The sequence below is a fragment of the Protopterus annectens genome, chromosome 4.part1 (genome assembly GCF_019279795.1).
Source record: "Protopterus annectens isolate FY-2018-M chromosome 4.part1, PAN1.0, whole genome shotgun sequence".
NCBI lineage: Eukaryota > Metazoa > Chordata > Ceratodontiformes > Protopteridae > Protopterus > Protopterus annectens.
Genome location: NC_056734.1, coordinates 585,376,164 through 585,401,549, shown reverse-complemented (window position 1 = coordinate 585,401,549; position 25,386 = coordinate 585,376,164).

The window sequence follows — 25,386 nt, the reverse complement described above, 5'->3', positions numbered from 1 at the left end:
CAGGCGATTATTCAAATCTCCACCCCTGGCACTAGGGCAGATAAAATCAATAACTCTAAACTTAAATGAGTGTTCAGGGCCATAAACATTGATATGCTTATATAGTGCATTATTTTCACATCGTCTAATTTCAGAATTATGATCAATAACACAGTCTTTTAACTTACGAATGTTTTTACCTACATAGAATGAGGTACAGGATTTACATGTAGCCAAATAAATAACACCCAAAGTGTTACAAGTGGCTGAAATTTTAAAGTTAAATACTTGACCAGTGCTAGGATGTGTGAACATATCACTACCATTACCAAACATCTGTACACAAGCAATGCAGTTAAAACACTGAAAAGTGCCATGCTTAGTAGCTAAGGTCATAGACTTAGGTTTATGAAAATTTTTATAACACAATAAGTTTTTGATAGTCTTCATGTTTCTATAGGAAAAACACGGTTTATCACCCACAATAGCTTTCATTTCGTCTGAGGCTAATAAAATTATCCAATTTCTTGAAATAATTTGTTTAACTAGGTTACTTCTTCTATTGAAAGTGGTCATATATCTAACTGAAGTCATTTCTTTATTACTGTTATTATTTTTCTGTGATGTAGTTGGCAGAATAGCCAACCCATGAGTGAAACTAATAGGTTTCAAATAAGTCCTCCTAGCTTCTAAAATATCTGTTCTAAGCTTATCAAGTAGCTGAACATCATAACCACTCGAAATAAAATCAGCTACCAAATCATCAAGTTGAGACTTGAATACATCATCATCTGTATTGAGCCTGCTAATCCTAATAAATTGTGATTTTACCACACTTCTGAAAATATGTGGGGCATGCATACTACTGTAATGCAAATATTTACAACAACTAACTTCCTTCTTATGAACAGAAGTGCTAAGAATTCCATCATTCAACTGAATTTTTACATCTAGATAACACATCATATTTTCAGATACTTGCATCTTAAATTTCAAGTAGTCAGTTGTGGAATTCAAATAATCAACAAAAACATCCAGATCATGAAGTGTACCATTCCAAACAATCAAACAGTCATCTACAAATCGTTGATAAAAACTAATGTAGGTAGACAGATTTGTGTTGCTGTACAGATATTTATGTTCCCATTGATAAAGGACTAAGTTGGCGTACGTATTTGCCACTGAGGTACCCATAGCTATTCCTGTTAATTGTAAATATAAAATTTCGTTAAACATAAAGATATTATTTTTTAAAACAACATCCATAAGACAACAAATGTTGTCAATGGATTTATAGTCAGGGTTAGGTTGTGTTATTAGAAATTCCCTCAGAAGCTCAAGTCCGACATCATTAGGAATGACAGTAAATAAAGATACGATATCAAGACTAACCAAATAATGCTTTTTAATTTTTATATCAGACTCATTTCTAGTATACCATTGCTGTAACTTAGACAACAAATCATATGTATCTTTCAGAATGGTATTACAATTAAATAGATATGGTTGTAGCTGTATGTGCAAGTAGACTGAAACAGGTTCTGTAATCCAGCCTCCACCTGAGACAATAGGTCTCATAGGTGGATTATCCATAGACTTGTGTATTTTTGGGATACCATACAAATGAGGTATCAAAGGACAAGGTACAGTTAAAAAATGAAACAAATCAAGGTCAATGTCACCATTAAGCTGAAGTTCAAATACTACCATATTGACATAACTCACACATTTCTTTACATCTGCATGTGTAACTATTTTAAATGCACTGTCATCATTCAAAAGTAAAGAAACATCTGAAAAATATTTATCACGGTCCATAATAACAGGCATACCACCTTTATCCGCTTGCTTTATTATAATGTCTTTATTATTTTGTAAGCTTTTAAGCGCTTCATATTCTGCAAAACTCAGATTAAAATTCTTATTCCTCATGGGCCGTAGATACAATTCTCTTATTTGTAGTTCACACACATCATGAAATGCGTTCAATATGGGTGCATTAATTGGGATAAAAGTACTTCGTCGTTTTAGACTGTCCCCCATATAATTAGATTTACCAAACATTAGCTTCAAACTCAAGTTCCGAACAAACAACTTTAAGTCAGTTAGTGCAGACACAACATTATCACTACAAGATGGTATAAATTTAAATCCTTTACCTAAAAGGGAAAGGTGAGCAGGATTTAGCTCCAATGATGATAAATTCAGTGCCACAACTACTTGCGACTTACTTTGTTGAGTCCAAAAGGGCTGTCGCTTTTACGTTTGGTTGTTTGGGATGCCTGTGCTGCATACGACCTTGCAGGCAAACCTCTAGATTTGGGTGATCTATTCACAACAGTTTCAGCGTGCTCCAGCTGAAACCGTTTATTAGTTAAGTTCAAAGTTAGTTGTTGTGTCTTTTTGATGGCTGTAGCATTCGCGTTCACATTCAAACTACCATCACGCTTATTCTTGCTTCCTGTAGGCGCGCATGCACTGTTGGATGAGGAGCATGATACCAAAAGGCCAGGCTCATTCGTAACCAGTGTAGAGGGAGTTCCAGATATCAAAGGTGTAGTAGGAGGATTATTATTTGAAGAAACATTATCAAAAGTGTCCAAGGAATCAAGTCCTTCTCTTACAGGAATTTTACGATAAACAGTAGTACGAGGGTTATCAGTTCTGGGCCAAGAGAAGATATTCCCTCTTAAGAAATCACCTATGTCACGTTGGAGCTTCCGTTTTTTGGTAGCTTCCATCCTAACCTCAAAAGCTTGAATTCTATCAAGCATTTGCTGATATATAGACGTAACTTTAGGAAATACAGTCATTTCCAAAATAGTACTCTCGAAGGCAAAAATTTCACGCTTATATTCTTCCTCAATTTTTATAAAAAAGTCATTCATTAAAGACATATAGTCTAAGGATAACTTGATGTTCAGTTGTTGCCATGATTTAAGTAGTTCTGGAAAGGTGTTGCCATATGAAGGCATTTTAAGAATCCTGAGTCCACGTGGGACAATGCCTTTATCAAGATATGCTAAGAAACTAAAACGTTGCCATTGCAACCTCTTAAATGCCATTACCTTTCTTTCCAAAAGTTGTAATACTCTATTAAATTCAGCAACATTATCCAAGTCAGCTGTAGGTTCAGATGCAGTATTCACTGCTTCGGTAAAGTTCAATAAAGGATTATTCTCCACATCAATAAGGGATCTGAGAGAGTTTAAATCCATTTATGATGCCAAATATGACTACGGGCTGCAAGATAGACCTTGAAGTAGGTATTCCCAATGACAGCAACAATAGTAGACAAAAAAACAGCTGCAAAACGTAGAGGAAATAAAACAAACTTATAGGAAAAACCAATTTTAATAACAAAGCAAAGCTTTCGGGCAGAACCCTTCTTCAATACTAATACAATCAAGTCTGCATACTAGGAGCTTATATACAGGTCTAAAGTCACATGATCAGCAGCCAACAATCATGTGATAACAGAACATAAAATGCAAACAACATAATAAAACTTTATAAAATCACTTAATAATGTTACATAATTTAGTTAAAATTGGTTTTAAACTAACTTTGCTATTAAATCTCGCCTGGAGACTAAGGAATTTGAATGGATCTTGAGATTAGCTGCTGATCTATCTCCAGGAATTAATAGCAAAGTTAGTTCAAAACCAATTTTAACTAAATTATGTAACATTATTAAGTGATTTTATAAAGTTTTATTATGTTGTTTGCATTTTATGTTCTGTTATCACATGATTGTTGGCTGCTGATCATGTGACTTTAGACCTGTATATAAGCTCCTAGTATGCAGACTTGATTGTATTAGTATTGAAGAAGGGTTCTGCCCGAAAGCTTTGCTTTGTTATTAAAATTGTTTTTTCTTATAAGTTTGTTTTATTTCCTCTACGTTTTGCAGCTGTTTTTTTGTCTACTATTGTTGCTGTCATTGGGAATACCTACTTCAAGGTCTATCTCGCAGCCCGTAGTCATATTTGGCATCATAAATGGATTTAAACTCTCTCAGATCCCTTATTGATGTGGAGAATAATCCTTTATTGAACTTTACCGAAGCAGTGAATACTGCATCTGAACCTACAGCTGACTTGGATAATGTTGCTGAATTTAATAGAGTATTACAACTTTTGGAAAGAAAGGTAATGGCATTTAAGAGATTGCAATGGCAACGTTTTAGTTTCTTAGCATATCTTGATAAAGGCATTGTCCCACGTGGACTCAGGATTCTTAAAATGCCTTCATGTGGCAATACCTTTCCAGAACTACTTAAATCATGGCAACAACTGAACATCAAGTTATCCTTAGACTATATGTCTTTAATGAATGACTTTTTTATAAAAATTGAGGAAGAATATAAGCGTGAAATTTTTGCCTTCGAGAGTACTATTTTGGAAATGACTGTATTTCCTAAAGTTACATCTATATATCAGCAAATGCTTGATAGAATTCAAGCTTTTGAGGTTAGGATGGAAGCTACCAAAAAACGGAAGCACCAACGCGACATAGGTGATTTCTTAAGAGGGAATATCTTCTCTTGGCCCAGAACTGATAACCCTCGTACTACTGTTTATCGTAAAATTCCTGTAAGAGAAGGACTTGATTCCTTGGACACTTTTGATAATGTTTCTTCAAATAATAATCCTCCTACTACACCTTTGATATCTGGAACTCCCTCTACACTGGTTACGAATGAGCCTGGCCTTTTGGTATCATGCTCCTCATCCAACAGCGCATGCACGCCTACAGGAAGCAAGAATAAGCGTGATGGTAGTTTGAATGTGAACGCGAACGCTACAGCCATCAAAAAGACACAACAACTAACTTTGAACTTAACTAATAAACGGTTTCAGCTGGAGCACGCTGAAACTGTTGTGAATAGATCACCCAGATCTAGAGGTTCGCCTGCAAGGTCGTATGCAGCACAGGCATCCCAAACAACCAAACGTAAAAGCGAGAGCCCTTTAGGACTCAACAACGTAAGTCGCAAGTAGTTGTGGCACTGAATTTATTTATCATCATTGGAGCTAAATCCTGCTCACCTTTCCCTTTTAGGTAAAGGATTTAAATTTATACCATCTTGTAGTGATAATGTTGTGTCTGCACTAACTGACTTAAAGTTGTTTGTTCGGAACTTGAGTTTGAAGCTAATGTTTGGTAAATCTAATTATATGGGGGACAGTGTAAAACGACGAAGTACTTTTATCCCAATTAATGCACCCATATTGAACGCATTTCATGATGTGTGCGAACTACAAATAAGAGAATTGTATCTACGGCCCATGAGGAATAAGAATTTTAATCTGAGTTTTGCAGAATATGAAGCGCTTAAAAGCTTACAAAATAATAAAGACATTATAATAAAGCAAGCGGATAAAAGTGGTATGCCTGTTATTATGGACTGTGATAAATATTTTTCAGCTGTTTCTTTACTTTTGAATGATGAGAGTGCATTTAAAATAGTTACACATGCAGATGTAAAGAAATGTGTGAGTTATGTCAATATGGTAGTATTTGAACTTCAGCTTAATGGTGACATTGACCTTGATTTGTTTCATTTTTTAACTGTACCTTGTCCTTTGATACCTCATTTGTATGGTATCCCAAAAATACACAAGTCTATGGATAATCCACCTATGAGACCTATTGTCTCAGGTGGAGGCTGGATTACAGAACCTGTTTCAGTCTACTTGCACAAACAGCTACAACCATATCTTTTTAATTGTAATACCATTCTGAAAGATACATATGATTTGTTGTCTAAGTTACAGCAATGGTATACTAGAAATGAGTCTGATATAAAAACTAAAAAGCATTATTTGGTTAGTCTTGATATCGTATCTTTATTTACTGTCATTCCTAATGATGTCGGACTTGAGCTTCTGAGGGAATTTCTAATAACACAACCTAACCCTGACTATAAATCCATTGACAACATTTGTTGTCTTATGGATGTTGTTTTAAAAAATAATATCTTTATGTTTAACGAAATTTTATATTTACAATTAACAGGAATAGCTATGGGTACCTCAGTGGCAAATACGTATGCCAACTTAGTCCTTTATCAATGGGAACATAAATATCTGTACAGCAACACAAATCTGTCTACCTACATTAGTTTTTATCAATGATTTGTAGATGACTGTTTGATTGTTTGGAATGGTACACTTCATGATCTGGATGTTTTTGTTGATTATTTGAATTCCACAACTGACTACTTGAAATTTAAGATGCAAGTATCTGAAAATATGATGTGTTATCTAGATGTAAAAATTCAGTTGAATGATGGAATTCTTAGCACTTCTGTTCATAAGAAGGAAGTTAGTTGTTGTAAATATTTGCATTACAGTAGTATGCATGCCCCACATATTTTCAGAAGTGTGGTAAAATCAAAATTTATTAGGATTAGCAGGCTCAATACAGATGATGATGTATTCAAGTCTCAACTTTATGATTTGGTAGCTGATTTTATTTCGAGTGGTTATGATGTTCAGCTACTTGATAAGCTTAGAACAGATATTTTAGAAGCTAGGAGGACTTATCTGAAACCTATTAGTTTCACTCATGGGTTGGCTATTCTGCCAACTACATCACAGAAAAATAATAACAGTAATAAAGAAATGACTTCGGTTAGATATATGACCACTTTCAATAGAAGAAGTAACCTAGTTAAATAAATTATTTCAAGAAACTGGATAATTTTATTAGCCTCAGATGAAATGAAAGCTATTGTGGGTGATAAACGTTGTTTTTCCTATAGAAACATGAAGACTATCAAAAACTTATTGAGTTATAAAGATTTTCATAAACCTAAGTCTATGACCTTAGCTTCTAAGCATGGCACTTTTCAGTGTTTTAACTGCATTGCTTGTGTACAGATGTTTGGTAATGGTAGTGATATGTTCACACATCCTAGCACTGGTCAAGTATTTAACTTTAAAATTTCAGCCACTTGTAACACTTCAGGTGTTATTTATTTGGCTACATGTAAATCCTGTACCTCGTTCTATGTAGGTAAAACCATTCGTAAGTTAAAAGACCGTGTTATTGATCATAATTCTGAAATTAGACGATGTTGTGAAAATAATGCACTATATAAGCATATCAATGTTTATGGCCCTGAACACTCATTTAAGTTTAGAGTTATTGATTTTATCTGCCCTAGTGCCAGGGGTAGAGATTTGAATAATCGCCTGGAGACTAAGGAATTTGAATGGATCTTGAGATTAGCTGCTGATTTATCTCCAGGAATTAATAGCAAAGTTAGTTTAAAACCAATTTTAACTAAATTATGTAACATTATTAAGTGATTTTATAAAGTTTTATTATGTTGTTTGCATTTTATGTTCTGTTATCACATGATTGTTGGCTGCTGTTCATGTGACTTTAGACCTGTATATAAGCTCCTAGTATGCAGACTTGATTGTATTAGCATTGAAGAAGGGTCCTGCCCGAAAGCTTTGCTTTGTTATTAAAAGTGGTTTTTCCTATAAGTTTGTTTTATTTCCTCTACGTTTTGCAGCTGGTTTTTTGTCTACTGTTTTGCATTAAACACACTTGTTTTGCTTTAAACATACTCATTTTGCTTTTCTGATAATTGTTTTGTCAAATATCTCAATTTTAAACATTTCCCCTGAAGTTAATAAACCTTTTGTGTCTTCTGCTTGTTTAATAATGTGATTTGTGCCCTTGCAATGCTCCCTGTTATCTTTTTTATAAAACAAACAGTTCATGTGAATTGTCATTACCTTTGATTCTTTTCTGGCTCTTTCTCGTGCTCATTTCTGTTAGTTTACCTTCACTGTCATCTCTACATCTCATGGCTCCAGATATCATTCTCTGGAATCCCAGTTCTGACACCATGTCTTTGTCCTGCTTTGGACACAATAGAAGAGTCTTCGTGGGTTCTGTTCAAGCAGCTTTATTATATACAAACACTTCACGATAGAAGTTTACTGACTTTAACTTAAGTAACTTATATACAAGCTAACTACTGCAATCATACATGCTTACTCTCTGGCTGCACTATCAAAATGGCACTAGGAATAGCAAGCGCCCAATATTTATATGTGCACATTTAGCCCTTGATATGCTTCTTAAAGCTATAGCACATACACTCTAATGTACACCCAATATGGCTAGTTATATTTATCTTATAAGTATAATTTCTTAGCTTCATTAACATGTTTCTAAATGTTTCTGAGGTTGCAGAATCATCCATAGTCTTTAAGACAGGTACTGCCCTTTAACTTACTCCAAACTGCATTTCTGCTGTTGAGAACATTACTGATTTATTGTGTTGTCCAGGGTACAGTCTCCCCTAACCTTATCTTTTGATGGGCTAGAACTCATTTAGATGTTTAGAATACAGTTGCTTTGCTGAGTAACATGTGACTTACCAGGAGCATCCATAATATATCTTCACTGAGTCTATTTTTGTGGTTGGAAAGCCCTATATGGAATACTTCCTCCACCTAGCTCAGGTACTTTAGCAGGGAAAATTGTGGACATGCTGCAGTGGTAAATTAGGAGTGGTGCCAAGACAGCTGTTAAGCATGTTTTGCGTCTGCTAGTTTAAACACAGCCTAGAAGAGAGTACTTACATATTTGTGGATTTGGCCTCTCAGGTATCTTCAACTGACAGATTAGAACAACTGCTTATCTGCCAAATGAGTCAAGAAAATTTTGTTGAATGTTGCTCATCGCAGACCAGGTTAAGATAGTATTCATAATTAAAAATTAATAATTTTCATAATTTTTACCTACTTTATGATACCGTTGTTTTGCAGAATGTGAAGACAGTTTGGTTAATTTGAAGCATGTCACAAGTCATTCTGTCATGTGCATTCATTTTCTTATCCTTTTCACAAGCTTATTGTTAAACAAATTCTGAAATATATGTAAACTGGCACAGGAGCACTACTGCTTGGCTCTACTTTGTTAAAGAAAAATTCACAGGAAAACCACTCAGGTTAACAAGCTGTAAGACAGTGATAAACAACAGCATGAGCAATATCAATAAATCTGTCATATCAGTACAGCAAGTGTTTTCTGAAGTAATAATGGGATAAGTTATATCATTTGAGAAAAAGGTTTTGTTTAAACAAGCTATTATTCTTTTACCTTTAATCATATTGCATTTTTATTTCTCATACATCTTATATTCTGTTGAAGTAGCTATCTCTTTCCACATGCACAACTTATTTTAATGTTTACATAGTATGGAAGCATACTACTTATCTTAAACATGTTAATATCGGTATCCAGATCTCCTGAATCTCCCTAGCATATATTGTATCAACACTGTTTTTGATTCACATTTTTGTCAGATATGAAGATAGAAAGATGATTTTCTGCAGTGACCCTTCTTTATACTCTTTGTCAGCATAAGTTGTCATGAGCCATGACTTTCTGTTATCTGTAAAGTAAACATGATATTTTCCATTATGTATTCTGCATGGAAGCTTGCCTTTATGCAAGCTTTATTATGCATACGCCTGCATACAGGTATCTGATTTACTGTGAATTGTGGGCATGTGTGCAATATTTGTGTGGTTTGTATGTGCTAAAATTATTCTTCATATTACACGGTCAGCATAATGTCTTATTAGCCATAGTGTTTTTTTTTTGTTTGTTTGTTTTGACCTGTCATGGCTTACAAGTTCTATCCCTGTTGCATGTACATTGCCTGGCTATAGCCATGCTGTTTTTTGTTCTTTGAGATATCGTATCTGCTGATTTTACAGATGAGAACAACCAAAACAAAATATACTGAATCACAAAATTAACAGAGACATAGTAAGCACCAAGGAATATAGGAATATATAATTATAGACAGAATCAAGTAACAGTAGAAAAAATGAAAATGAAACCCTCTTCAGCATGTCACTTAAACAGAATAACATTATTCATAATTTAAAATGCAAAAACAGAAACGTTTATCACTGATGGTACAGTTGCTAACCATACATTCTCCCAAAATAAAAAAAAATGAAGTCTTGATTACCCCAGATAACTCTAAGGCAGTGGTAACAATAACAAACCCAAAGATATGACGGACAGCTCCCCTCCACCACTCCACTGCAGAAAGAAGGCATAAATCATACAAAGCTAGCAAAAATTGGACACAGGAGATCTGTCTGAAGCATGACTCTGGCTCACAGCTAAGAGAATTTTCCATAAATAGTTTGGATGTTTTATATTTAATATAAAATAATTCAGGCATGTAGATAAAGCTGGTGTACTAAGAAATCAAATAAAATAAAACAAAAGTAAACTAAACTCACACCATGGGCAGGATTTACAAAGCCTCCGTGTAAGAGTTATAAGTCTTACACGGAGGCTGCAGTTAAACGGAGTGATGTCAGCATGCTCTGCATATTCATGAGAGCATGCTGACTCACATCTAAGGCTAACACGGTCCGTGTAAGAAAGAAGGGGGCGTGTCCACAGGGCGAGCCATGGAAACAGACACGCCCCCAGAGGATTCACAGTCCCGAAAGTAAACACCCACGAGTGAGCCCAAGTAAATGTCAACAAACACAACACAACACATGCCCCCACAGACTATAAACATATAAAACATAAAAATGAGCATTTATATATTTTTTTCTAATTATAAAAATGTTTGCCCGTAAGTGCACTCGTTTGCATGGGTGTGCCCTCCGCTTAACCACAGTTAGCAGTCAGTGAAGAAGCATATAAGTTCTAAATATGCAAGGTAAGCCAAGAAGAAATAGCATAGTGGTAGGGATGTTGTCTCAAGAGGAGGCAAGCACGGTTCGAGCCCCAACAACATCTTTTTTTTTTTAGTGAAATAAGCACGAAACAATCTCCTGACACATATGTACAGATATATAAGCATATATTATGTAAAATGTAAGGAAATGGGCCATATAGATAGAAGAAATGTGAGATAATAAAAGAAAAATAATGCAGAACTGCTCATAGCTGAGCTACGCTCTAACAAGCTGAGTATGTCTGCCTATAGGTGAGCAGTGGTTTACCAAGTGTAAACTGAGTGCCCGGGGTTGAGCAGCGCTTTAACATGCTGCAATCATGTGCCGGTAGCTGAGCTGAGCACAATATGCGTGCTGAAAGGCAAATGACGCTTAAACCAACATAACTCGTATGCGTGATGCGCAGCTCCATGCAAACAAGCTTATCGGCTGGCACCGTTGAGCAAGCTGAATTAAAACAGCCTATACACAGACACAACTCCCAGCTTGTCTAGACAGACATGACCAAAAACAAAAGAAATTCCGAGACTTGAACCCAGGATACTATGCACCATAGTCAAAGTACAGAAGCACTAAGCCAGGACATTTGTACTGAGAAATGCAGAAATAGCAGCTATATAGGTATGAATGCAAAGAAAAGCATGACAAAGCAGGTTTTGTGAAGCTGATACATTTCCAAACTGGCCAATCACACATAAGTGCGGGAAAAACTGCATATATAAGCACCATAGGCGGGAATACACAGCAGAACTGATTATGGAAAGTACTTTCAGTCAGAATGTCAGGTGTAGGTGAGGGTAGTTGCTTTCGGGCACAGCGGTGGGGCATTGAGGAGTCCAGATAATATGGTCTGGCTCCTTGTCCATGATCATGAGGCCCAACTCATGCAGGGCCAGGTCCTGTGGGGTGCGTACAAAGCTGAGGCGTGGGACCGTTTGGCTCGTGATCTCACCAGTGCCACAGGAATACCAAGGACTGGTGAACAGGTCTGGCACCACCATGCGGACCTGAAGAGACGCAAGCAGGACCAACTGAACCGTTGGATCCGGGAGGCCCGGCAAATGCCCAACGCCCCACTACTGAGTAAGTTACATGTAATTATTTATTAAGAAATAAAAATAGCTGATAATATGTAGATGTGTTTACCAATATCACTTCATTTATGTTACAGCTGCAGGTGTACGGATTGCAAATTGCAGAGCCCATGGTGAGAGGCTCCTGCGGTTGCGCCACCAGACAGGTTAGTAGACCTTTTCCTGTAACTGTAAATAAAAAAAATGCCTGACAGCTTGTAAAAGAGTGCAGTGTAGTCAGTTAGTATTAAAAAATGCAAGTAACAGTTTAAGAGAGAATCTGCTAGATGTTCCACCTGTAATGTAATAGCACATAACCTGCAGTAGCCAGTATATTACAGCCACACAAGTTCAGTACAACAGATGTGTGAGTAATGTCCCTCTATTTAAATGGTGAAACCTGACACAAGTGAGACTGTGGGAAAGGATAGTTGTAATCACGTAAAACATGTAAATAAAGCCTAGAATCTTGTACCATCCTTAATTGTAAATATAAAAGAAGTGAGAGTGTGAGAAAGAGGTATGGCTCCACCAGAAAGGTTGTATTAACTCCTGAATAAATTATACTGCAGTCAGTACAGCATGAAATGAAAGAGAGGGCCACAGAAAATAGAAGTGGAGCTGAAATATGTGTGTCCCACAAGTTGGATATGTAGCCATACCTTAGCAATATGCAAATATTTTGTGTGTATGCAATACCAACCATCCACAGTTGTCTAGAGCCATAGAAATGAAAAGTAGCAGGATGCTGTAACTGAACAGAGGCAGATCTGAACATGTACAAATAAAAATGCAATGTATATGAATGTAGCAGTAACATTCCGATCACCAACATGCTTAGGTTTGCACATAGGAAAATGTAGCCAGACCTGTAGGGTGCATATATCTGCAGCTATTAGAAATGTACAGCATATGGATAGGAAATTGCAGTTTTTAATGTAATATTTCTCCACCCCACCCTAAACCCACAAATAATCCATAGTACAACAGATGTGTGAGTAATATCCCTCTATTTAAATGGTGAAACCTGACACAAGTGAGACTGTGGGAAAGGATAGTTGTAATCACGTAAAACATGTAAATAAAGCCTGTGTACCCACAAATAAGGGTTGGGAGGGTGGCCTAATGGTTAAGGTGTTTGCCTTACAAACACAAGGTGCAGGGTTTGAATCACAAGGGATAATTGGCTAGGCTTAAAATGGCTCGCAAGGGCAGTTAGCCTAGTACTAACCTATGAACCTATGAACCTATAATCCATCACGCATGAAATGGGTATGTGTACTTGCAATTAATTTCCATGGACATTTGTCCTGTTGACATTTGTCCTGTTGGTTCATAAATATTTGCACGTATGCTGATGCATGTGCCCTGTTCATACATCTGAACCTGATGGCCTGTTGCCATCAATCAACCCTGCATGCTGTTGGATTGTGTACCGTTGTTGAAATAATGCATGTGTTATGCCTGCTATATAATGTTCTGAATATATGGATGTTTGGTTAATGGGAATACTAATGCATGCTGTTACAACTAATTCTGAATGGTACTGTTTGATACTAATACACACCATCCTAAAATATTACAAAACACAGAACGACAGGGAAGGCGGGCCCCAGCGGACTCACCTCAACCACCTCAGCTGGCGACTGCACCTGGCACTAGTGCCCAGGCCGGACCCTCCTCCGGTGGCCCTGTGCCACCTGCGGGTGGAAGCGCTGCAGGGGATGGGGCTCGTCCCCCCTCTGCAAGCGTGGCTGGAGGAGATCGTACACTCACCCTCCGTAGTGTCCGGACTGTGGTGCATAGGGAGATCAGGCACTCTGTGCTTGGGCCCCTACATCAGCTCGAGGCATGGGTGGCACAACTAACGGCCTACACAGCCCCCAGCACAGCCCTGTCCTGGGCAGTGAAGTCACAGTGGCAACTGCCCATGGGTGGGGATGTCAGTTCCACTGTTGCCATCTGTGGGCTCATGGGCTTTAGATATCCCAACATCCATCCCCATCAAATGTGTACCCCCCCCACATGTGTCATACACCGCCCCTGTATGCATCTTGTCTGTCTTGTCTGTTAACCTCCCCTACCTACCTCCCCAACTATACCTACTACCCGTACCTGACATACCACTCTCACCTGAAAAAAAAAAAAAAAGGGCACTCTGCTCCCGCAAAAAAATTACGCCCCATACATAGCTGCCCATTTCGCAGACATGTCCGCTGGACATGTTAACTAGTAATTACAATTGGCTATACAACACATTTTGTTGTCCTCACCCCTCTCTCAGGGGTGGAAGGTTCCAAATTTCACACAAAATTACACATGTATGCACAGCTGTTGCTGATAAAGAAATGGGCAGCTATGGGCCTTTCCTACACCCTTCCTGCAAATCCCAAGCTTGTTTTCCTACTGTCCTACCCTCTTAGTGACCCCTTTTTCACCACTTTCCTGTCTCCCCATTTTCATTTCTTTCAAAGAAAATAGCACGGGTGTGCGCAAGAGTAAGCAATTTTAAGCAGTTGTAAGCGGGCGTGCGCTGGTGTGCGCTTAGCTATGCATGTGTGCGCAAAGCTAAACTCCAGTGCGCATGTGTGAGCTCCGCGCAAACAAGCGATAAACTGCTTACAACTGCTTAAAAGTGCCTTAGTCACTCTGACAAGGCCTGTAGACTGCTCAAAAGCAAAATAAAATCCCACTGTCAGTCCCAAACCCAGGACCTTGGAAACAGTAGGCTGCATGACTTACCACTAAGTCATGACTGCTATACAAGAACATTGAGCTACAATAAATATATCATGCAATAGTAGGAATTAATGTAAAGGGAATATAGGATGTGTAGTACACAAAGCATGTCATGAATATTTACTGTCAAATGTAGTGGATTTCTACAATAGTAGTGTGTGAACAGAAACAGCCATGCTAGTTGGTAGCTACTAGGTAATAATGTCACTGTAGCACCTTGCAAGCCACACACATACTCACAGCAGGATAATCACTGCCCCTACCTCACAACCTCATACAGCAAGACATCTGGACTAAGTAATAAGAAATATGGAGCCAAGGCCCACAAACAGGGACACATTTCAAATATTGCCCCTACAAACCTAGACAGTTGAGAGAGTAACAGGTTTTGCATTAGTTTGGAGTTTTGGAAGGGTACGAAGTCTGTAACTGAAATGTGTGTCACCATAGTCTGACTTGAGCCCTGAGTGAATTGTCAGAAAAAGCTGTTTTATGGCATATGGACTAAAATATGATGCAAAAATGTGGACATCCTGCAAATATCTGTACACTTGACAGGTATGACACTGCCATATTTGAATAGTTAATAGCCTAGACATAGCAACAGTGACTGAGTTACAGGGATGCCCCACAGACCCCTTGTGAAATGTACAAACAGTAGGCAGAAAGGTGCTACAACACATGCAATGGTGACTATGAAGTACTGAAAGTATGCACCACTTGCACACCAGAAATAGTGTAGTGATACATACGCTCAAGATAACCCACAGTCACAACTGCAGAATACCAGACAATTGAATGGGTGTACCCCACTGATATGTACCATTCCATGAGGCAGATAAAAGATGCACCTGAGAGTCTCTGAGGCCTGCTCAGCAGCATAATCAAATACCCTAATAGATGTCAAGGCCCACACCATGGCCATACCACAGTGCATGCAGTAACACCCTATCAGATATAGCAAGCATTCCAAGGTGTGAATGTACATGGAAAATAGGAAAGCCACAGCAACACGCTGCAGTCAAGACACCTAGCAGGCATACAAGGAGTGAATGTAAAGGACAAATATTGAAGCCATAGCAACAAATTGCATGAGCCACTGCTATATACCAGTTACACCTCAAGTCCCACAGGAAAGCACACACACCCATATTAACAGTAGTAGTAGTAGTTGTAGGTGTCAGTTTACATACACACTTAGTACAGGAAACAGGAGAGATGAATGGAGAAATGTTAATCTACAACACAGCCTGAAATATGAGAGAGATACTAACCTTTACACTCACAGAACAGTGTCCACAGCATACCAGCATGGTCCCCGCCTTTACAATCTGAAAGGGCAATGCCTATCTCACATACCTTTTTATAGCACTGTCCTGAAATCACAGTGAGAACAGCAATCAGTACACAACTGGCTGCATGCAATCAGCAAATGCTGGCTAACAATTGGTGCAGAGGCCATCACATGGACATATGCAGATACCTACAAAAGCATCCTGTACTCCCAGTCCACACATGCAATACTTTCATTGCACCATCTGGAGGCAGAGAGAGAGAGAGAGAGAAAGAAAGAAAAAAAGAAAATAAAAACACAAACAAAAACTACACTAAAGAAAAACTAAGTTAAGCTGTGGGTTCAGTGAATTTTATGTAGTTGTGTACTAACTCTGAGCATATCTGAGGCTTTTGGTCCACGTTTCTAACAAAACTGAAGAAGGCCTTGTGGTTATCTTTAGTGTCCTTGGCCATTTTTCTCTCAGAGTTGGCCTTGGATGTTGTTATGAGAGAACTTAGCTTTTTACTAGTGCTGACCACAGATGCCTTCCCTTTATGTGATTCTGCTCTGTCTTGCAGTAGCCTCCTTCTATCATTATACAATTTGTCTATGGCTGGGGTCCACCAGTCAGAATGCTTAACCTTTGTGCATAGGGTCTGGGTTAGAATTGTGTGTGCATGTTCCATGCATTCTTGGGAATGTCTGTGGGAAGCATTTGCAAAGGGGTCAGCATTGTGGGTTGTGGCTTCCACTGGCCCAGTGGGCTGCATGGATACCATCTCAGTCCTAACAAGTGATACTCCGTCTATTCACATATATTTCAAAGTAGTCTACTGTGCTGGTGGTGGTGGTGGGATATGTATATCCAGGCCGATTAGTTTGTGTCCAGATCACACTAGTGGATGACGTTCCACATACAGTACCTTGTTACGAACCCCCAGAGTGAGGTGGTGCATTGGACCTGTCTCAGTGTGCTGAGTGATGGGGCTTGGTACTATGTTGTATGGAATGTGGCAGGTATTGTTGCACAGGTGTCAGCTGAGCAGTGATATCTGGCCATGTACAAGTGTATCCACCAAGAGACACACACGTGCTACATATGGGCGTAGTAGTATATTACTACAGTTGAGTATCATGTATAGTATGTGTGCCATATTTTGCTGTCATAGTTTGCTGATATCCTGTTTGTGTTCTCTTTCAGGGACATGGCGCATCAGCGAAATCCTGCCTACTCTGCTGCAGAAGATGAAGAGCTACACCAGAGCCTGGTGCGGGATTATGACATACTGTTTTCCCGCACCAGCCAGAATCAGCAGGAGAGGGCTGCACTGTGGCAAGACCTTGTCCATAGGGTAAATGACATTGGCACGCATAATAGGACATATGAGCAGGTACGACATCACTGCAGTGATTTAATCAGAAATGTCCGTCAGCGTGCATCGGATATCCACAGGCAACAGGTCGCCACAGGAGGTGGGGAGGCCACACATATCCCCCCTCACCAGACTAGAGGGGCTACTCCTAAGTGTTGTGGCTCCAGCCCAGGAACATCAACAGCAACACACCTGCATTATGATGGAGGCTGGAGCCACACAGCAACACAACATGGAACGTGCAGGTAATATGCCATATGTACACTTGACTGTTCTGTACACTGTTAGTTTATGCATGTGTAAGGTGTGTCCTTGGTATGTAGCTGTCAACATAGTATGTAATTGTGCAGGTGTGATATTGCCAATATCAGCAGCTGACATGTGAAAGGCAACTGTTGTACTACTGAACTGTATCATACGCAGTATCAATGGCACAGTTGTGCCCACTGACATTAATCCCCTCATTTCTGCAGGTCCCTCCAGTGTTACAGCAAGGCAGCTCATCCATGCTGGTGAGTGTGTATTAACAATACCTATAATAGTCTTGATAGTGCTAGTAATAATAGTGTAACTCAGTAGTGCTCTGTATGTATACTGCAGGGTGTGCATGTGTGTGTGTGTCCATGTGTGCATGTGTGCATGTGTGGATGTGTGCATGTGTCCACGTGTGCATGTGTGCATGTGTCCACGTGTGCATGTGTGCATGTGTGCATCACTGGTAACATTGTGTAGACATTGTAAACTGTGTTTCCTGTCTTCCTCCCACAGGTTCTGGTGCTGCTCTGGTGTCCTGCAGCAGGGAACCTGAATCTGGTGCCACAGGTACTGATAATGATGATATCTGTGTAATGGCACAGGAAGGTGTGTCAGGGTCCGTCATTGGTCAGCCAATTGACAGTACACAGCTGTCAACCCCATCATTGCGCACAGTCATCCTGCCAGTACATCCTATGTCACCAATGTCCCTTAGGTGATGGACAGGATACAGTGGGCATTGACCAGGGTAATGTGGTATCTGTGGCACATGCTTCCCCACACAGCAGCCATGGGCAGGATCCTGAGATGGTGCCACACAGACAGTTGCCCATGGGTTCTCGTGGGAGCATCCGTGGGCGTACTGCCTCTGGCAGACGTGCCCACAGAGGTCTGTCAACCTCAGCTATGTTTCGGGCTGTCATGCAGGCACAGTCACGTATGGAAAGGTACACCAGACAGGGTCTGAGGGAGCTGAGAGCATGTCGCACATCCATGACTGACAGTATGTGTGACATTGTGGGGACATATTACAGCAGTTTCACAACTACATGTCCATGAGCCAGGGCAATGGTGGACGGTTGCGGCATCGATGTGGCCGTATGCCAGCAACAGCAGCAGCTGGCAGTCGGCGTGGACGACAACAGGCCTGCAGATGCCCCCATAGAGCCAGCAGCAGCCCCAGCAATGCTGGGTCTGTGCTGTCATCAGACCACCCCAGGAGACTACGTGCACATGGCTCTGGACAGTCCCAACAGGAACCTGTGTCCAGTCAACGAACACCCGCTTCTGATGACAGTACCCAGTCTTGCTTAGTACCGGATATGGTCCGTAGCACCCCTGCCAGGCACTGGTACCATGTCCGTGGCCACAGACACTGATCTGTATGACCTGGCGGGTGCAGTCTGTGGCTGTCCACAAACTCCGGTATATGGCAGCCATGAGGTGGAACTGTGTGCATGCATACACACATGCGAAATGTTAACACCTAGGGCTACCACATACATGCACACACTGCATCAACAGTGCCCCACCCTGTACTGCTGTCCCTCACCAACACACATACACATACATGTCAATTGGTGGTATCAGTGGCAGACTCAGGCATAGCTAGTTCACACCCTGTGCATATGATGAAACTGTGCCACCTCCTGCAATCTCTAACATCAGTGCAGGAACAGGTTAACATGTTGCTGATGCACAGGGTGACTACATAGAAGTGTATTAATAGTATCATGTTGGTAACAGTACAGTGTGCTGATATGATTGTGTGTATATCCCAGCATGCCTGATGCAGTAACTGTATGACTGTCCTGAATTGTTATCTACACCCATAGTAAGTGCCATAGTGTAACAGCTGCACATTTTTGCATACTGGTGGTAAGGATGTCAACAGATAGCCACATACATAGGTAGCACAGGGGAGAAGGTAATGCAAGTAGTGATACGCAATGATGGACATGTACACTAATGGTGGCATGTTGCCCACAACGACTATGCAATGTGGATGTTTGCGCATGTTGATATGTGTGCAGTACCAATTTAATTTAAATTAAATTAAATTTTAAATAATTTCAGTTTTATCATGAACATCTGAGCTGTGCATTCCTGGGTACATGTTTATAGTGCCTGCATATTTGCACTGTTACCTACTGGAAGTTGTATCCCTTCTTTGTTGTACAATGGACTACTTCCAGCCCTGCTTACTGTAGCTTTGTTTGCATGCATGTTTGCTTGAGGTTCCCTGGAACACTGATTCCACCTGCAATGCAGATTTACAGAGCTTCTGTGGAGTCCTAGTGACATCTGCATAGCTTACTATATGTATGTCAATGTCTCACTTGACAGAACGTCACTGTCCTGTTCACATGTACGTTGCCTGTGACACATTGCATATGACTTACCTGGCATTTGCCCACATGTGCAGACATAAATGCCAGCGCTATGAAATCAGAAGCAGTGCACCCACACATACTCACCTTCAGTATGTTGTTCCCCATTGGCCCTATGTGTTGGTAATCACCATGGCAATCACACTACTATGGTAGCATGTGCAAGGGTAACTTGTGAATCACCTCTATGGTCCAGTTGTGGAATATGTGAGTCATGGGGCAATGTCACAGCTGCCACATGTATGCAGTCAACCCTCTCCCCTGGCCAGGAACATACAATACATGTGTGAGATGCAACCACATAGCCAATCTGGAGACTGAGCACTCTAAACCCAGTACTGGCATACCCTGTCAGGTGGCATGACATACTACAGTGATTACAATACCAGTCTGACATAGACCTGCACTGACACCAAGCCAAACACATGAATACACTGGGGCATACTTGGAGCCTCAGAATAGCATCCTGCCTGAGCAACACACACCTTCGCAGCTGGCACACAGGCATACGTTAAGTCGGAACAGAGCACATGCCACACATGGCACACACATCCTGTGTGCCAAACACTCACAGCCTGTAGGGCTACACAACACACCTGCTACAGATGTGTCAGGTACCTCTCTTGGCTGGTGCAGTGGGGTCCCGCTCAACAGGCTGTACATGGTGAAGGTCACAGTGATATGCCTGTGGGGTACTATGGTCCACCACATAACACATGCATACAGGTCATTCAGAGGCATGGACACATATGACTCAGTCATTGTCCATGCCACTATGGATGACCTGAGATGTACCTCCCTGGACTATATGATAGGGAACATAGACGAGCTCTCTCAGCATGTGACATGGGCTGGTAAGAGCCTGACCTTGGTTGCCATCATACCCTCACCAGGTATGCTACCACTATATGTAGGAAGGGTGTTCTATGTCTACATTTTGCTCAATCTCCAATGTCATTCATAGGGTATCCAATGCCTGTCAGCATGTGCTTACATGCTAGGGAAGCCACAATGATTTGCGAGGGGCAGCTTGCATGTGTCACCCATGGGCCATTGTATATTGGCGAAGCCTCTTGATACACACATAGTGCCTTTTGATGCAGGGCTCAGATTACATAGCCACCTCCGCGGGTATCACACGGGATAGGACACTAACAGTAATGCTACACAACACCAGCAGTGTACACCGCAAGATGCATGCACTGGACACTGTCCTCAGCACGGAGAACTGCAATATCTGTGCAGTAACAGATTCCTGATTCACGGCTCACAGGTGCAACCCATCACTGCCAGGTTATACCCCATACCATGCCTGTCGTCCCCTACACATGCACCACACATGAACAGGGGGGAGGTATCTCAAGGCACCACAGATACACACACCTCCAGGTTGTTGGCACAGCATAAAGCATCAGGGCCTATCCATGTGCAACTAACAGCGTGTTGGACTGCCTTCTGGTTCATAGCCTGGCACACACAACCCTCCCATACACAGGAAACCCACCTGTCCTCCCTGACAACACTGGGAATATGACGGTCTCTGCATATGTCTTTATATGGCTGGACTGCATCCAGCCGAACATTGTGTGTGAGCATTACTGTAGCTACAACACACTAGCTGAAAGGTTCCTAGCATGTAGTCACTGAATTGCAGTGGAACAACATGTTACCACTCCCACAACAGGTGGGAACATGCAGCATCTGTTGATCGACTACGTGTAGACTATATGGCCCAGACCAGATGTGTATCCCCCGCTGTTAGGATGATACTATATACAACTCACACTGTATATACACATACCGCATGCAGCCCCTGCACAGTAAGACACAGTCATAATGTTATGCAGTGCAAATACCATTTATTCACTTGAGGCACGTATCAGACATGGGAACTATTGAAGGTCACAGGTATATATGTGTATGTGGCACACACATACATCATGTGTGCATTGCCATTGCTGGTTTAAGCAATGTCATGCATTGTTATGAACAACAACCCACACATGGGCATTTTGTGTGACACAAACACACGTGGCAGTTGTGGGTTTCCAAAACATACATGACTGTGCTCTGACAGTAGTAAGAGACACAGTAGCGGAGTGCACTATTTGCATTACTGGGCGATTTGCCCTGTTTGGCTGTACTTATAGTGTGGTGACATCACCTGTGTTTACTAGGGGAATATGCAGCATCTGGTGTATTGTAGTAGTTGCCAAAAGGAACTGTTTTCTCACACTTGCAATTATATGCACCCTACTACCCTTCCACACACACTTGCAGGATTCAAACGCCTACCTAACTATGTTATGACATTTAAGAGAGACACATTAGCAGAGCGTGCTATTTGAATTACTGGGAGATGCTTCTTCTCCGGCTGTACTTATAGGGTGCTTACATCATCAGTGTTTGGAAAGGGTAATGTGCATCATGTAGTGTGTTCTCCTAATTGCCAAAAAGCACATATTTTTCATACAGAATTGCACACACACAAACTCCCCTCATCCAAACACACACACTTGCAGGATTCAAACCCCTACTTAACTATGTTATGACACTTGAGAGAGATGCATTAGCAGAGCGTGCTATTTGCATTACGGGGAAATCTGCCCTCTTCTGCTGTACTTAAAGGATGCTGACATCATCTCTGTTTACAGATTGCAATATGCAGCAGCTGGTGTGTTGTACTGGTTGGCAAAAGGGACAGCTCTCCCACACTTGTAATTGCACACACATTACTACCCCCCCTCCACACACTTGCAGGATTCAAACCCCTACCTAACTATGTTATGGCACTAGTACAAGATGCAGTAGCAGAGCGCACTATTCGCGTTTCTGGGAGAGCTGCTCTCTTCTGCTGTACTTATAGGGTGCTGACATCATCTGTGTTTAGAGGGGGAATATGGAGAAACTGGTGTGTTGTAGTAGTTCCCAACAGGGACAGTTCTCTCACACGTATAATTGTACACACCATGCAAGTATCTGTTGCTCTGAAAGTGTTTGTGGTACGTTATTGCCATAGCTTTCCCTATCTCTATGAACAACTTGTGTACTGTGGCAGCTGTATGCATGTGAGTGGGATCCAGTACTGTACTTATGTCTCTGTTGTCATTTCACTATGTGCAGTGGACAGATATCTGTATTGTGGGATTTCCTGTATTAACACAAACACATGCCAGATATGTGTGTTCAACAGCTGAACTGTGAGATGGCCTATGTGTGTGAGCATGCCCAGTTCACAGTTGATATGGCTTCCTGACTGACACGTCTCATTTATCCAAGTGTGTGAGCATGCCCAGTGTGTACTTTCCAGAAGTCTTAACCTCAAGATGCACACACTCGAAGCTCTCCTCAGTATGGAGAACATCGATATCTGTGCAGTGACAGAAACCTGGTTCAAGGCTCCTGAGAGCACCCCTGCGCTACCAGGCTATACCTCATATCATGCTTTTCGACGCCAAAACCCAGGGTGAACCAGAAAGGGAGGGGGTGTGTCCATATTCATGAAGGACACCCACACCTCCAGGTTAGTTGCAACACATGAAGCATCGGAGACTATACAGGTGCAACTAACCATAGGCAAAACTGCTTTACAACTGGTAGCATGTTACAGACCACCCTCCCAATCTCAGGAACCACATTCAGCCTTCCTGAAGACACTGGAGGATATCAATGTATCACCAAATACCATCATACTGGGAGATTTCAACTACCCTAACATAGATTGGGTGCATTATTCTAGCCCTAACACCCTGGCCCAGAGGTTCCTGGAATTCATACATTCAAATGCACTGGGACAGCTAGTCACATCTCCCACTAGGGGAGATAATATACTAGACCTGATCATCACAAACATGTGGACAAAATGCTCCACACCGGATGTATACCCCTCACTAGTGAGATCTGACCACAAACTAATCACCCTGGATATACATATCCCACCTACACCCCCAGCACAAAAGATTATAGTGAAAAACTTCTCAAAAGCCGGCTTCACTCTTCTTAAGACTGAGATGGTATCCTTTAAGCCCACTGTGCCAGTGGAAACCACATCCCACAATGCTGAATCCTTCACAAATGCATTATATGGACATCTCCAAGAATGCATGGATCATGCAATCCCAAATAAATCCAAGACCCTCTCCAACAAGGGCAAGCGTCCTGTCTGGTGGACCTCAGCCATAAATAAATTGTATAACAAAAGAAGGGAGCTACTGCACGACAGAGCAAAATCCCATAAAGGGAAGGCATCTCTGATCAACACTAGCAGAAAGCTACGTTCCCTCATACAAACATCCAAGGCCAACTTTGAGAGGAAACTCGCTAAGGACACTTAAGATAACCACAAGGCCTTCTTCAGCTATGTTAGAAAACTGGGCGTAAACTCTCAGATATGCTCACAGTTAGTTCACAACAACAAATAATACACTGAACCCACAGATATTGCCAACATTCTGGCTGACAGGTTCAGTGCAAATTTCTCACCTCACTCACCCCCAAAAGATGAATTACTTATCCCAGCTGAATGTAATCTCACTGTCATCTCAGATGTCCAGGTGAGAGCAGCCCTCAGCAAAGCTAAAAACACAGCATCAATGGGACCTGACAGTATCCTGGGTTGCATGCTACGTGAACTCCAAGAGGAGCTTAACCCACACATAAGAAGGCTATTTAACCTTAGCCTTACTACAGGATATGTACCTGAACACTGTCGTACAGCAACAGTGGTCCCACTCCACAAAGGTGGTACCTCTATAGACCCTGGGAACTACTGCCCCATAAGCTTAACCAGCCTGGTCTGCAAAGCTATGGAAAGAATCATTATGGAACTCATAAACAGAGACATTGGGGACCTACAGACACTTGATCCCACCCAGTTCGGCTTTGTAAAGGGCAGATCCTGCCTTTTGAACCTGGTTGATTATTTCAAAACAGTCACTAGAGCCATTGATGAGGGCAAAGCAGTCCATACAGCCTACCTGGACTTAGCTAAGGCCTTTGAAACAATACCCCACTCAGGCATCATAGCTAAGCTCAGCAGCTTAAATGTAAACCCATATGTCACTAGATGGGTTGCAAACTGGCTAAAGGACAGAACACATACAGTCATAATCGCTGGGGCCATGTCAGACTCAAAGCCAGTCACAAGTGGTGTCCCGCAGGGCTCTGTCCTGGGACCCCTCTTGTTTGGCATTTATTTCTCAGATGTTAAATCAAACATGGGAGGGTTGTGGCTGCCAAAGTTCGCAGATGACTGCAAACTAGGCGCCATAGTCAATATACCAGCTGACACATACATCCTACAGAATGGCCTCACAGAAACGGACAACTGTTGCCAGAGTCATGGCCTTAAACTAAATGCCAATAAATGTATAGTCATCCCCTTTGGGAAAAACAAGGTACCCACAGATTATCACATAGACAGTAACCCACTGAGTACGGACAAAGTAATCAGAGACCTGGGGACTCATGTCGACAGCGACCTCTCATTTGACACCCACATTGCCAAAGTGTTTAGAAAGACATTCTACCTTGCCCACCTTATCATGGAGGGAT